The sequence below is a fragment of the Rhinolophus hipposideros genome (assembly GCF_964194185.1).
Source record: "Rhinolophus hipposideros genome assembly, chromosome: 26".
Lineage (NCBI taxonomy): Eukaryota > Metazoa > Chordata > Mammalia > Chiroptera > Rhinolophidae > Rhinolophus > Rhinolophus hipposideros.
The window spans coordinates 27,353,137-27,368,547 of NC_138072.1; the positions used below are offsets into that span (position 1 = coordinate 27,353,137).

A 15,411-nucleotide genomic window follows, 5' to 3' on the forward strand; every position below is an offset into this window, starting at 1 on the left:
GCTGTAGGCCTCACGGTCAAGGACATCCAGTGTCAGTGTTCACAGGAAAACTCGAGTGAGACTTCTCTTCAAAAGGGCTTGGCAGAGATGTGGGAGCCAGATGTGAGACCACAACCAAGACGCCAAAACAGGCGACCAGGAAGGGGTTGCCAGGAGGGCCACAGCACCTGAAGGCACCGCAGACATAGGCTGCAGTCTCCTTGTGGGCACTTTAGAGTGCCACCGTGGATGATGCCCACTCCTCCTGCATTTCCCTTTCCCTTCACTCAGCTGTCTGAACTAGAAACATCAAAGTCATTCTTGATCCTTACCTCCCTGCAGCCCACAGCAGTTAGCAGTTCTGTTGAAGGGAGCTCCTGAGAATCTGTCCTCAATGATTTTGCCCCATCCCCATTGCCTCTTCCTCTCCCAGCCTGCAGCACTTCAATGACCTCCAAAGGAAACAATGTCTACAGACTCTTCCTACATCAGTCACCCCAACATGCCACCAAAATTCAGATCTGCATTAAAACCATCAACCGTCTCCTGTTGCCTTTGGATGAAATCTGAACTCCTAAGTAGGACAGCAGAAGTCCTGCCCTCACCCATACTTGCCTATCCTCACCTCGTCTGCCACTAATCCCTCTTACTTTACACCCAGTCCTGCCCAGGAACTCGAAGCCGTCGACCCCATGTCACTCCTTAGAGCATGAACAGGCCCTTGCCTTTTCCACCTGTAAGTTCTGGCTCCTTTTAGAACTCTACTGCAATGTCACCTCCTCTGTCATATCCTTCCTGACTGCCTTCTGGTCAGGCCTTATTTCCTGGGCTCCTGTGCCTCTCTGCACTCACCTCCCTGGTCATATGTCACTAGTCTGGGGTCCCTGTTCCCACATGCACACACCTTGCTAGCCGTGACTTCTCAAGTGCAATAACAGCTGCTTATAAACACTCACATTCCTAGTGCTTAGCATGGAAGTTGGCACTCTGTGGACACTTGAGGTTTGTTAAATGAGACATAAGCAAACATGGTACCTAAGAATAGAAAGGAAGAAAATGTGTTAAAATGTGAGACAGGCCCCAGGGCTCCATACCTCCCTGTCTTCATCTATTCAGGCTTCTGTAACAAAATGCCATAAACCAGGTGGCTTATAAACAAAAGAAATTTATTTCTCACAGTTCTGGAGGCTGGGAAGTCCAAGATCATGGTACCAGCAGACTCAGTGTCTGGTGAGACCACCTTCTTCTCACATGGTAAAGGGGTGAGGGAGCTTTCTTGGGCCTTTTCTTCAAGGGCACAAATCCCATGATGAGGGCTCTATCCTCTGACAGGCCCTACCGAATAACACCATCACCTTGGGGGTTATTGTTTCAACATTTGAATTTGGGGGGACATAAACATCTACCCATTGCACATGCCAAGAGCTCCCATTGACTCGTCATCCATACTCAGGTCAAGAAATTTTCTTAACTTGTCCTGAGAGCAAGGCAAGAGGTCAGAGAGTGAATAATTCCTGTGCTTCATCCAGGGCTGCACATCAAGAACAAGACCAGAGAACCCGACAGGGGGTTGAAGGAAAATGTGAGTGTGGCTCTCAGAACATCAGAGCAGAGAAATTCTTAGCTTTCACACCCTTTATTTATACCCTTAGTCCACACCCTTAATTTATACGTGAGGAGACTGAGGTCCATTGAGGTGATGTGACTCATCCAGGGAAGGGACAGATGTGTTTTCTACAAGGCAAATGGGCAGAATAAAAGAGAGCAACAGCTGGAAAGGGAAATAGATGGAGCTAAAAGGAAAATAAAGTAAATTTAATCCAAAGCACTGGAAACATCTTTCTTCTCCTCAGTCTATCTATTCCGTGTGTGTACACGCATTTAATTGTGGCTGTGGTGCTTTATGAAGAACTTTTTTTCAAGTGTATATTCACTAAGCAACTATCTATCTGTCTCTCGAACCATGTGAAGAGCGCCAGAGAAAGGGAGTACATTTCTGTACCCTTTGGGTTCCCATCTCCCTGTCCATATACCCAGAAACACACACAGTCACACAGTTTCTATTTCAGGCCTGCTTTGTCATCTAAGAACATGACGTCAATGTATGGATAAGTGTCATCTCCAGTTTGGAGCAACATGTTTAATTCTGTTTATTTTCAGGATTTTTTCTCCTGTTACTCTTCCAGTTGTGGTTCTAGTGACGAGACTTATCCCCATTTACTAGCTTTGGTTTTGAAGCGTATTTTCTCCTGCCCCTAGCCATGTTTTCTCTCAAGTCTCTCAATATTGTCTTAAAACAATGAAACTTCCCAACAATATAAAGTAGCACCATTGCCTGAGCTTGGGCTCATGTATTTTTTTATCCCCCTCATGTGGGTGGGGCCAGCAGAAGCTTCCCTAAAACAGACAGGGTGGGCGGCCAGTAAGCTGCAGCCCAGGTGCTGGTCATCTCCTTTGGTCTCCAGTCCATTCCTCACCACCTGCTGCTGTACCTACCTCCCAGGGAGTGAGCAAATGACATAGTTTGTTTTATGCCCACAGAGGATAAAGCATGACCTGGGCACTAAGCCTTCCCGGAAGACTTTGAGACCCATGGAAAGCTATTTCAGGCCTCACTGATGGGGTAAAAGATGTGACAGAGGCCCAGTGTGCACCTGAGGAATCATCCCGGCTTTCCTGAGCCATGTACCCAGGTGCACAGCCTGGGCACAAACATCCTTACTCCCCCAACTCCAGAACAGAGATGAAGATGGTGACAACCTCCCCGCCCAGTGGCCACACTGGCAGATTACAGCCTGGAATGCAACTCTATGTGGTGTTTCTAGAATATTCACCCGGTATCAGTTACCTGTGGGAGCACTATAGCATGCACCAAAGTCAGTACTAACTGCCTTCTGTGGATGCCCAGCTCAGGGCTGCTCTGCTCCCATCAACCCACCTCACCAGCATCTGGTTTGTTAGAGGGGAAAACACAGGGCAGTCCCAGGGTTGTGGGGATTTTCTGTGGCAGGAACAGAGAAGAGCCAGTGCCACACACTCTGAAGGTTATATCTGCTAAGGGGGTGAAGCAGAGTCCAGCAGGGTCTGTCTTTCAGTACTGGGGCAACCTATGTCCCCACAGGCGAGACAGGCAGCCTCAACAGGAAATCAGATCATGCCTCACAATGAAACACACCAGAGCAAAAGTGAGGCTGTGTAATTCTCAAGAAAGTCGAGGGGGGCCTAGATCTAGGTTCAGGAAGAGTGGTGCCCAGCTACCCTGGACGGTGGAGTGACACTCAGTTTCTTGCGTCTTGATGGAGAATGCAGTGGTTTGATCCCACCCACACAGTGTGTTCTGTGACCTTGGCCTGTCCCCTTAGCAGACAGGATCCAACTATGGAGGTCTGGGTGGTGGTAACTGTGAAAGCTGTGTCTTTCCCTGAGACTAACCTTTCCTTCCCCAGCCTCTCAATCCTAGGGGAGAGAAGAGCGAACGGCTCTAGTGCCCAAGTGTCCGTGGCCTGGAGCTGGAAGGGCTCCATGGGACCTCGCCGCCTGCTGTGCCCGGTTTGGCTCCCTCCCAGAGTTGATGTCTGCAGAGCTCTCGAGCTACATCTGGGGTGAAGCTCACAGCATGTGCTGGGTCTGTGTTGGCCTCTCTGTCATGTGCTCAGGAATCAGATTCTCTGTCCTCCCCTCAGCTGCAGTTTCAATGTGCTACCTGCCTGCCTCTCCAACCTACAATGGACCCTGATTAGGGGAGCAAGCAGACAGTTGGCAGCTCCAGTCGATTTCCTGGACAGACATTACCCGAGGACTGAGAGGCTGGTCAGTGCCAGCCTCCACGTGCTTACATCCAGCACCGCGTGTCCCCTCTGTCTGGTAATGGCTACTTCTTACCCTTGTGGTTTAATGTGACAGCAAGAAAAATTATCAACCTTGTTGCTAGAATTCTTTGTGCTTAATCATGGGAATAAAATGAATTCCCTAGTAATTCAAATTGGTTCATTATCTTAGTATTTTACATGTTTTTACGTTGGGCAACATGAAGTTGTTATTTGACCATTCTGACTTGTAAAGTGATGGTTTCTCGTAGTTCACTGTCATATTATCAACACTGATGGAATTCATACTTATGCAGATGGCAGGGCTTAGAGCTGTCTGCTGAGGTAACGGCAGAACTCTTCTTCGGGAGGGGGTTATCTTTCCTTTGGGGAAATACCTTAATGGAAATTTTGGAGCAAAAGATCGGAGATGTGAGACTAAAGGAAGCTCAAAGCACTCTGCTTAATCAAGTCACGATGTCCTCAAGTTTTCTGTTTTGTTTCTTTTGTCTTAGACAGAGGTATTTTTTCACTCAGTGTTGCAATGGCAGTGGGGTAAGGGTCTAGGCCCCCTGGGGCTGAGAAGGAGGCTGAAGGGTAAGGGACAACAGGGCAGGGTCTTTGGCCCACAAACCTCAGAAGCACAAATCCTCCATACTCAGTTTGAGGTTGAATTGTTCCCACCACCATCTCCACAGAGAGCCAGCTTTGCCGACAGACCTTGTGTTAGTGGTGTTTGGGGACTTTCAGTGCCAGAGCACTGGCTATACTGGAGCAGAGAGAAAAGCGCCCTCAGGCTCCAAAGCGCCCTGTACAACAGAGGTGATGGGGCCACACCCAAAGCAAGCATCCCAAGGGACTCCCGGGAAGTACTGTACAAGAGGTCAGCATCTGTTCCATGTGTGATTGAGAAGTCTAGAAGACATCTGGAATCCTCCATTCTGAGAACCCAAATCACATATCCCCTTGTGGCTTAACTGTCAACATTAACATGAATTTGTTCTTTTACAAAGCTCTCGTCCAGGAAAATAAAAGTTCCAAATAACTTTGCTGGTTTCAAAAGCTTCCTAGGAAAATCCATTCCAAGGAACATTAAGTTGTTAGACTTTTCAATAGATAGCATTGATGACTATTTCACCCGAAGACTCTTGAACCTCTTGCCTCAAAACCATCATGGGGCTATCTGTGTTCCCTAATCCTAAACTCTAATGTCATGAGCTTTACCCAATTTGAAGTTACCCCCACCCCTGCCGCACTGAAAGACCCTCTTAAACCCACCCCCAAAGCCTTATAAATGCCCCTCTCAGAGATGTCCCTCTCTGAGATGCTGTGAAATGGTCCAGATGCTGCTGTCCCTGACCACAGTGAGTGGTGGACACAGCTACTTAGCAGGTTCCATGTGGTATTTTCAGGGGACCATGATTATTCAGGGAGCTGTGCTAGGTGCTGGGGGTACAAAGGTCCACAAAACCCATCACAAGTTAGAACTCAATAATTGATCATAATTATTTAAACACAGTTATGGGAGTGGCCGGTTTGCTCAGTTGTTAGAGCGCAGTGCTCATAACACCCAGGCAGCCAGTTCGATCCCCACATAGGCCACTGGGGTTCATCCTCCACAACTAGACTGAAAAACAATGACTTGACTTGGAACTGATGGGTCCTGAAAAAACACACTATTCCCTAATACTCCCCAATTAAAAAAAAAACAAACAATTGTGGTAAGTGCTACAAAAGCAGAAGTGCAGACCCCCACGTGGGTACAGCCTAGACTGGCAGATGAGCTCAGGGGCTAAACAGGCGAAAGAAGCCGGTGAGGCTGGAGCTGAGCCCAGCCCTGGGGTTTGTGGGGCGAGGCCGTGTGTCAGGAGGGCCTAAGAAATCCCGCCCCGCAGTGAGGGCCTTTCAGGGTCCGGGCTGTGCACCGCAGCGTCTCAAACGGGAGCCAGCACGGCGCTGTGGGCTCTGCCGGGGACAGGCAGGCGGCAGAGGGCGCAGGGGACCAGAGGTGAGAGCCTGAGCAGTGTGTTGAAGACGTTATTCAGAGACCTGGTCGGCTGAGGCGTGGTCCTCGAAGCTCAGTTAGAAGCCTTTCCAGTCCTTCAAAGAAGAACTCGCCAGGGCCTGGACTGGCTAGCACCATGAGAGGAGGGCTCTGAAGAGGCAACAGACTTGAGAATACAGAGCAAATGCCACATGGTGCCCTACGATACCTGTGGGAAGGTGAGGGCAAGGGAGAGAGTGGTTTTAAGTGACCTTAAGTCCTGTCTAGATTCTAGGCTCTAGACGATAATAAAGGTAGTGAGTACCTGGTGCCCTGAAATACAAGAGAATCCAGCCAGTCCCTGCAACACAGCACAAGCCTCGGCTCAGAAATGCAGGCCCATGACTGGAACTGGGCCACCATGTCTGGGCTGACTTGGACATAGCAAGAGGGGCTTGATTCTGAGCCACTGCTGGACACTGGGGAAGGCCTCTTAATTCCTCTCTAATAAGAAACAGACTGGGGCAGGCCCAAGTCTGCAGACAGGGTAAGGAGGGGTTCAGGGACAAGAATAAGTCAGAGACAAAAACTCGAGAAGGAGCAGGGCAAGTCTTGGGGGCACAGGAGCAAAACCTGTGCAGAATGGGGGGCTCATTTGTGGACTAGGTAGAGATGAGGCTGGAGGGCATGCTAAGGCCAAGGTGCAGAGCAACTGGGTCTGAGGGGCCCCTGGAGTGGCTTGGAGCAGTGACAGGATGTGTTGAAAGCAGTGACTTAGCAAAAGTCACCTGGTGTTTAAAGGCTAAGGGACTGCCCAGGCTCTCTGGCTTTCCTCCACTGAGGTGACAGAACAGCAGCAGGGTGGTGGCCACAAGAGGACAGGGACAGGCCAGCAGGGGACTCCTCAAAAGTAGAACCCCTGGGGCCCCCTGACAGTGCAGAGGGTTCAACGAAGAGGAGGGGTTGCGGACATTTGGAGCCTAAGTGACCAGGACAGTGGAGGTGTCGTGACAGAATAGAAAGCCCAGGGGAAGCAGGCGCACGAGTTGCAACATCCTCAGCATGGGATTCAGAGTGTGTGTCCGAGGGTGTGACGGCCATGTCACATGGGTCACAGCAAGAGCCAGAGACCGCCTGTTCCTCCACTGGACTAGACACCCACTGCGACCTAACACCTCGCTGACCTGTTTGGGTTCCCTCAGTGCCCCGCTCCTGCTCGGCACGTGATGGCCCCACCAGTGTCCACGACTGACTGAGCTGAATGTCCACAGGCAGCTGGAGAGGCGGTCTTTGCTACTGTATAGCAGCTGCCACACCACTGGGCACAGGACCCAGCTCCAGCACCAAGCAGGCACAGGCCGGTTTGGCACCCAGCTGCCCCCTCTGCCCAGGACGCCCTGAGCGGGGTGCCCCAGACACCCACGGTTGACCTACTGTGTCACTTTTTAGGTGTCTACTCTGCATCGGTCCCTCTGTGTGCACCTGACACGCCCATGCAAATATATAAACCGACTTATTTCCTTTATGGTCATCTGCTCTTCACCATTCAACTTGTCTTGTTCTGTGCCCTCTTGGTTCCCACTTTTTATCTTGCTCCTTAAAATGGGCCACCCAGCTGGGATCTGAGTCAGCACTGCCTTACCCACCAGACACCCCTCAGCTAGTGTCACGCAGGGACTCTGCGCCCGCTCCCCACATAAGAACGCAGGACATGGTGAGGCCAAAAAGAAACACCCACGGAGCCATAGGTAGGGGAGTCAGACCATTGTAGTCTCACTGGCGGCTGAGCTGGAGACACAGGAAGCAGGAGCCACACGATCTGCCATCTGCCATCTGCTTCTCTGCCAACCAACCAACCTGCTGGCCTAGCCACAACAGTTATATTAGTGGCTAATGGCTCACTGGCTACAGCTTATGGCCAACGAGTCACAGCTGATGGCCATCTACTACCCGAGCCAGCACCCTTCCATGTGAGGCCGAGAGCCTGGAAACTGCTTTCTGGGACTCTCTGTCCCCACAGCTGGGCTCTATAGGGGTGGGAGGGGGTCTTTTGAAACACATAATTTAATTTTGTAAGCGATTCTTCCAGAGTTCACTCTGATGCCCCATAGCCAGGAGCACAGAATGAAGCACTGGGTTTTCCTTGTGAAAATGCAGGTCCTTGGGCCACCTTCCAGACTTCCTGAGTGAGGACTCCTTGCAGGTGGGGCCAGGAAGTCTGCATTTTTCCAGCCTCCCTGATGTGTTAACACCCACTGAAGCTATGAACAAAGGGGACAAGGCACCCAGTGAAGACCAGTCTCAGGCAGCCTGCAATCTCCTAGAGGCGAGAAGCAGACGTAACGACAGACAAAGTCACTATAGGACATCTTTCCTCAGCAGTTTTGACAAGAAAATCTCTGGGACATTTTTGTTCCTGAAGACTCTAATCTCCCCGGTCTCTGGCTTCCAGAGCATGGTTGGTCCCCAGCATAGGTAGGTGAGAAAGATTTCCTCATGATCATTTATTCTTCCATCCCAACACTTTTTGAACAAGCTCCTGCCACACTCAGGGCCAAAAAGGGTCCAGAGTTTCTCTTATCAGAACCTCTCATTTTATAAAGAAAAAGTATTCCAAAATTTATAAAGAAAAAGAATTCCAAAGAAAGAAATGACTTACCTGGGGTGACATCACCCTCCAGACAGACCTGGCCACCTGGCTTCCAGGAGAGGGACATGGGTGTGGTTAAGAATTTGGGCTTGTGATTCCGAACACCTGGGTTCAAAACTAGGCTTTGGTAAATTAGCTGCAGTAACTCACCCGAGCCCTTTACCCCCAGCTTTCTCACATGTAGACTGGGATATGATGCACCTGGAATGAGTTCCAGGGAGTGTTAATGAGCAGACATTTGTGTGAGCATACTGCAGTGCCTAGCTATGGGGGACCTTGTCACTGTCACCTGAGTCAGCTCAGTGTCCTCAGTGTTAGGATTGGTGCTCACGGCTACGCCTTGTCATAGACTAGCTATAATCCATACCTCTTGTGAGTGCAATTAAATGCAGACGAACCCCCCAAGCTCACTGTGAAATCCAACTTCAGTGTCACCGTGTAGTTTGCTAAGACAGGCCAAGTGTTTAGAGCAGACCGAGGCCAGGAGCTCAGCTCTGTGTCCCCATGCAAAACAATGCCAAGAACCAAGGGACCATCTCATATCCTCAACATTGCATCCTTTTCTCTCCTTATCCTAGAAGTTCCAGGTGAAGAAGGACCCTCTGAGCTGCTACTGTACATGTCATTACTCCAGTCTTCTGTTTTACATGACTATTATAGAAAAGCAGACCGTTTCCCCTCAGAGGTCAGCTCCGAGACTCAGCTGAGTTTCCATGTCCGGTTCTAATCATGTCAATGCCAGGCTAACATTGTCTACATAGGTAGAGAAGCCAGAGGTGACAGATAAGGCCACTGCAGCCCAGCTTTCCGAGAAACAGGCTGGCAGGAGACTGTTCTCAGGGGCAAGGACTCCCAGGTGTAGGGGCTTGCCCTATGGCTTGGGAGTCTCTGCCCCAGCACACAGACAAGCACAGGACAGCCGGGTCAGGTGGGGGTAGCCTGGCCAGGCCAGCCTCTAGCATCTAAGTACACAGACCACTGACCTCACACACAGCTTCTAGTGTAGAACTTAAAGATGGGGAGCCACAGAGAAGCAAAGGGAGATGTCAAAAGACGCTCATTTGGACTCAAAGCCACTGAGCAGACAGAGAGTGTGACTTCTGAGATCAACAAAAGAGCCTCAAGGCCATCTGTATGGGGCCAGAGTCAGGTTGGGGTGAGGGGTGAACTCTAACACCAGGCTCTTAAATGCAGCTACCAAGCAGACGGAAGTACGTGTCCAGCATACGGCTAGCATTTGAGCAGGATAGATACCCAAATCAGGAAAATTACATTCAAAATACCTCCTGTTGTGTGAGGGACCCTGCTCACTGTGCCATTTGTCATGCCGGAGACCCTGCTTGCTCTGCCATTTGGCGTGAGGGGCAGCCTGTGGGGCCTCTAGTCCCGCTCCCCACATAAGAACGCAGGATATGGCTAGGCCAAAAAGGAACACCCATGGAGCCATAGATGGGGGAGTCTCACTATAGTCTCACTGGAGGCTGGAGCCACATGACCTGCAACCTGCTGTGAGCTTCTACCTGCTACCCAACCAACTGACCAACCAGCGCAGCCGCGGCAGTTATATCGGTGGCTAATTGGTTAACTGGTTAGAGCTGATGGCCAATTCGCCACAGCTTACGGCCATCCCAAGTCAGCACCTTTCCGCGTGAGGCCGAGAGCCTGGAAACTGCTCTCTGGGACTCTGTCCCCACACCCCCCAATAAAATAGTGCATGATTTTTACCTGAATTATTTGGCACTCTCCAGGCAATCTCCACATTATTACTTAATGACCTCAGGATATAGCACTTTCAGCTACTGACATGTCTAAGCAACTCTTTCCCAGTTACCTGGTGATTCTGGGAGAAGGAAGACATGACCTCAGGAGATCCACGTGCCACTTGGGAAGGCATGTGTGACCCAGCTTCCTGTGTGGCCGGCACTTGACTGGCCCCGAAATTCATTTGTCTGCTGTGTGACATCATCAGCACTTCTGCTTTACCCCAGTGTCACCTGTCCATGGTGCTGGAACACAGCTGCTGTAAAAGCAGAAGAGTGTTAATGTTATTTACATTTTTTTAATTTCTACTTTTGTCAAACAATGTATACAGTTTTTACATTTAAATGGTATTACAAGTCCTGCAATACAAAACAAGGGGTCTCCTGATACCTTCTCCTCACCACTGACCCCCAACCCCCAGAGACAGCTCGTTTAGCTTTTCTCCTGGAACTTACCTCTGTATTTTTAAGTGACAAACTTACATAGCTTTTCAAATTTTTACAACTTAAAATATCATTTGTGGACTTCCTATTACACGGGGTTGGAATCTAGCTATCTTCTGCCAATGTCTCCTGCCCCATCCATCCCCTACTTCTCATCCCCAGCCCCCTGTCATTCAGGTGTCATGCAGGGTCTCCTGTTCAGCTCCCCACATAAGAACACAGGACATGGTGAGGCCAAAAAGGGACACCCACGGAGCCATAGATAGGGGAGTCATACCACTATATTCTTGCTGGTGGCTGTGTTGGAGACACAGGAAGCAGGAGCCACACTGTCCGCAACCTGCAGTCCTAACTGCAATCCGCACTTGCCAGCCCCCATCTTCTTGCTAGCCCCCATTTGCTGCTAGCGTAGCCACGGCAGTTATATTAGTGGCCAATGGCTCACTGGTTAGGGGATGGCCAACTAGCCACAGCTGATGGCCATTCAATCACAGTCGATGGCCATTTACTACCTGAGCCAGCACATTTCCACGTGAGACCGAGAGCCTGGAAACTGCACTCCTGGCTCTGTCCACACACCCCCTAAGACAGTTACGTGACAAGTGGGGCCCAATCCACAGTTAATGCTTGTGTTATTCACAACCATGTGAACGTGGCCCAAGGCTGAACCCAGAATATACTGTGACTACATGTTGTTTCCAGCGCAGCACATTGGTTTTCTGGAAGTAGGAAATATACTCTTTTTGTTTCATAGTTGTCTATCTACCTATCACTTAATCAAATTCTCCAACTAAAGTTAAAAAATTCCTCTCTATGTGGAGAAAAACATCAGGTAACATATCTGTTTTCTGTTCTTTTTTTGGCAGTATCCCTCCTGAAGCCTACCTGGATGGTCTTTCCCTAGGCCTGTTCCCACAGTGCTGGGAATTCCCAGGCAGGATCCCATTTCTTGAATTCCCAAGTCATTTTTTCTTGGTATACTTCCTCTTTTGATTAAGTTTATTTTAAAAGGGTCCATGGGCAATACACAATCTGGAGAGCTTGCTTGTCTTTACCACCTGACCACACCCAGTGGACTCTATGCACAATTCAAAGACAGAAATATCTTCCCGCAGAATTTTGAAGACTGGCTTCTTGTTTTCTAGCTTCCAGTGGGACATATGGAAAATCAAGTGGCATTTGAATTCTCAATTATCTGTATAAAAACTTTCTTGTCCCTTGTGGGCAGTTTTAGGATCTTCTCTTCACCCTCAGCCCTGAAAACATGGCCATTGTGCCTTGGTGTTGGTGTTTTTCATCCACTGTATGCTGAATACAGGGCAGACCCTGAGCCTGCCTCTCAGATCTCAGGTCTTTACTTAAATCATGTGTTGACGAGCTCTCCCCTTCACTTTCCTCATTCTCTCATGAATTGCTTTCAGTAGGATGTTGGGCCTGTGGATGGGTCATTTACTTTACTTATCTCTTTCATTTGTTTTATTTCTTTGTATTTTTATTCTAGTTCCTGGGAGATTTCTTCAACTTTATCCTACACCATTTTCTTTGATTTTGTTTCTACATTAAATTTTATTTATTTATTTTTTTTTTGAGAGTTTAACTGACAGCCTAAGGAGACTGAACTTTATTCTGCAGGCAGTAAAGGACTTGTAAGGCGCGGGGGGCTTGTAACACTGTAAATTTGGTACAAAGTTCATGCTGACAGAGAGGGATTGAAGGGGAGAGTAACAGGAAGCAGCAGAGTTTGATCTGCAGGCCAGGACAACGCATCCTAAGAGACTGCAGACACGCTGAGTAAGGAGGACGCTTTTAGGAGACAACATGGAGACAGTCATCAAACCAAATGGAATCACCCTGAGGGAAAGCCATTCCCTTCCGCTTCCCTTAATCCTTGGTTAGAAGTCATCGCGGAACAGGTGAGTGACGCCCGCTCCCCCAGATCCCACACTCACCCAGCAGAGGCTGGAGCTCGCCCACCGGCAGCTGGTGGTGGAACTGCCTGCTGATCATGCACCGGTGGGCGTCGCTGTCATGAGCGGCCATGTACGGGATCTCCAGGAGCATGGCCAACACCAGGTACACGCACTCCAGCAGCTCCAGGTTGACGTGCAGGTGAAAGGGCACCTGGCGGCGCCGCTCCACCTTCTCCTGCTCCTGGTTGCGCTCCTGGAGGCTGCGCAGCAGCAGACCCTGGCCCAGCAGCTCCTTGGCGCGGACCGCTCGACTGGATGCCCAGCAGGGCGTTGTAGGCGTCCTTGGTCAGGCCCTGCCGGAAGGCGCAGATGCCCCATGCAACCATGGTGCGGTTGTACAGGGTCTGTACCGGAGCGTCTGTGTGCTGAATGTTGCCCTGCGGGTGGTTCATGAGCATGAGGTCGCAGGCCCATTACCAGCGGGACTGCAGGGCATGATGGTAGATGAGGCAGAGGATGGCACAGGTGCGGATGCGGTCCATGCAGTCCTTGGCGTAGATGTACTTGCACAGTCTCTCCGTCAGCACAGCTGAGTCCTCCCCTTTGTTCTCTGCCTGAGCTTGGTCAGAGTTGGAGGAGCCCATGTGGACGGTGAGCTGCCGCTGATGGGCCTTGTAATCAAACTTGTAGTAGGCGTGGAGGATGCGCCTCAGGTAGACGTGGTGCCCTTCTCCTCCAGGTAGCACTGCACACGACCGATGATGGCGCACATCTGTGCCTCATCCTTCAGGTGCTCCACCCACTCTTGAGAGTGAGGATCAGTATTTTGCATTATTTTGGTAAATTCATCATCCATTCGTTCCACCAGAATACAGCCACAGACATGCAGTGGCTGGTCAACATTACTCAGGTTCTCACTCTCTTCCAGAATGTTCTCTCCAACAAAGATGTTGGGGTTTGCGAACAGGATGTCCATCAGCTCATTGATGCAGCCCAGGCACTTCAGCCACATTTTAGGCTTCATGCATGTGGCCAGGTTGGGGTTGTAGTCATAGAGAGAGGTGATGATATTGAACTTGATCTTGACAATGACACTTTCCCCAAGGTTATTTTCAGAGGCAATCTGAAGCAGCAGCTGTAATAGCTCAATCTGGGCTGCACAATCTGTTCGCTTCTTGCCTCGTGCCTGTAGGATCTCATTCAGTTTCTTAATGACAGCATGAGTGATCTCAGTGCCCTTGGCAAACAATTTTGGTTTCTCCTTAATGAGGGGCAGTCGACCTTGGACCCTCTCCCACTCCCCTCCTTAATTGTCCTCTTCCTCCTCATCCAGGTGCTTGGATTTCCTGTCGTGCTTCTTCTTGGCTTTGTCCTCCCATTTCTTCTCCGCGTTCTTCTTGTACTCCTCTGTGGCAGGGGCCTCTCTAAGGAATCTTGAGGCCAGCACAGTCTTTTTCCCTTCTTCTTCTTCTGAGTCTGAATTAGAAGACGTTGAACTTGTGCCCACTCTTCATTATCTTCTGAATCTTCTGAGTCCTCATCTTCATCCTCCATTTTTTTGAGGAACTTGCCACTCTCCCCAGAAGGAGCTTCCGATTTCTTCTTCAGGAAAGTTGCAGCACTGACTCTGTCCTCATTCTCATCCTCATCTGAAGAGCCTTCTGAGACCTCCTCATTCTTCTCAGCTCTTCATCTGCAGACTGTTCAGGGTTCTGCTTGTAATTGGTAATGTGGGACTCAAAATCCCTGTAGAATTTTTGAATCTTCTGGCACAGCGTGCTCAAGGCTTTGACATTGTTCTTACTCATCTTCTTCCCTTCCTCATCTTCCCAGAGCTCATTAAGATAGTGCCCCAGGTCAGCCAGGATGCAGATATAGAACCGGGGGACACCTTCCTTGTCCACCGTTCTCTTAGCCTTCTCCCATATGCTAAGAGTTTTCCGAAGAGCTGAAACTCTTGCAGGCACTTGGTGCCATCCCGAATCTTCATGGCATTATGGATGGTCCTGATGAGGTTGGTCAGCTCCTCAGACCTCTTGTCCTTGGCACTTTGAACAACTCTCTTGGTATCTTCTTCATCCTTACTCAGCAACAATGGCTGTTTGCCATAGTTGCCCCTGAGTCTGGAGACAGGGACAACTCGGACTCACTGTCCAAACTGGTGGTGAAAAACTGAGACATGGTGATGGCCCTGAGGGACTGTGGCGGGTGCAGATGGGCCAACTAAGCCTGCGAGTCACAACACGGAACTACGGAAATGCGGAAAGAAAAACTAAATTTTATTTCAACTGTCCTAATATTTTGAGACCTATTTTTGATCAAGTTGTTTCCAGTTTTAATATTAATTTTAAAATCTAAAAACATTAAATGCCGCAAATAACTGGTACACAAAACATTCTTTTCCTTTTGAAGCTTTTATGATGCATTGTTTTCATTAGTCAATCATTTCCTCTTGAACAAAAATTATTCAAATAGTCCATCAGGGCAAACACTGCCAAGTCAGCCTTCGGCTGTGGTGAGACTGGGGGGCACACGTGAGAAAGAATGTTCTTTTAGCCTCTGGGCTTTCTGGGCAGACATTTTGACCTGGCTGTCCCATGTGCCTTCCTGTTAACTGTCTTGATGACATCCACAGCTACAGACCCTGTCATATCCCGACAGTAGAGCTCTCCCAGGGGGTGTAATCCAGGAAGCCCCCTAGGAACCATGCAATGATGGTGTCATTCGCAAAATTCAAGGCTGTGTGCCTCTCCCGGCTTCTGGCCAGATCATCCTTCCTCTTGCAAATGGCCATGCAACCCTAGGGTTTGGCCAGCTCTGAATTGGCCTGAATGGCTAGGGGTTCTCCCCTGTGCACAGAAGCTGACAGTGTCCATGG

At 49.6% G+C, this 15,411-nt stretch overlaps 1 pseudogene across 1 annotated transcript; it reads right to left on the reverse strand.

Annotated features, from left to right (window-relative positions):
* Positions 1 to 12,522: 12,522 nt before the first annotated feature.
* Positions 12,523 to 14,714, reverse strand: LOC308493336 (eukaryotic translation initiation factor 3 subunit C-like; annotated as a pseudogene). Its single transcript has one exon. The product of its transcript is annotated as a eukaryotic translation initiation factor 3 subunit C-like (transcript).
* Between the last annotated feature and the right edge of the window lie 697 nt (positions 14,715 to 15,411).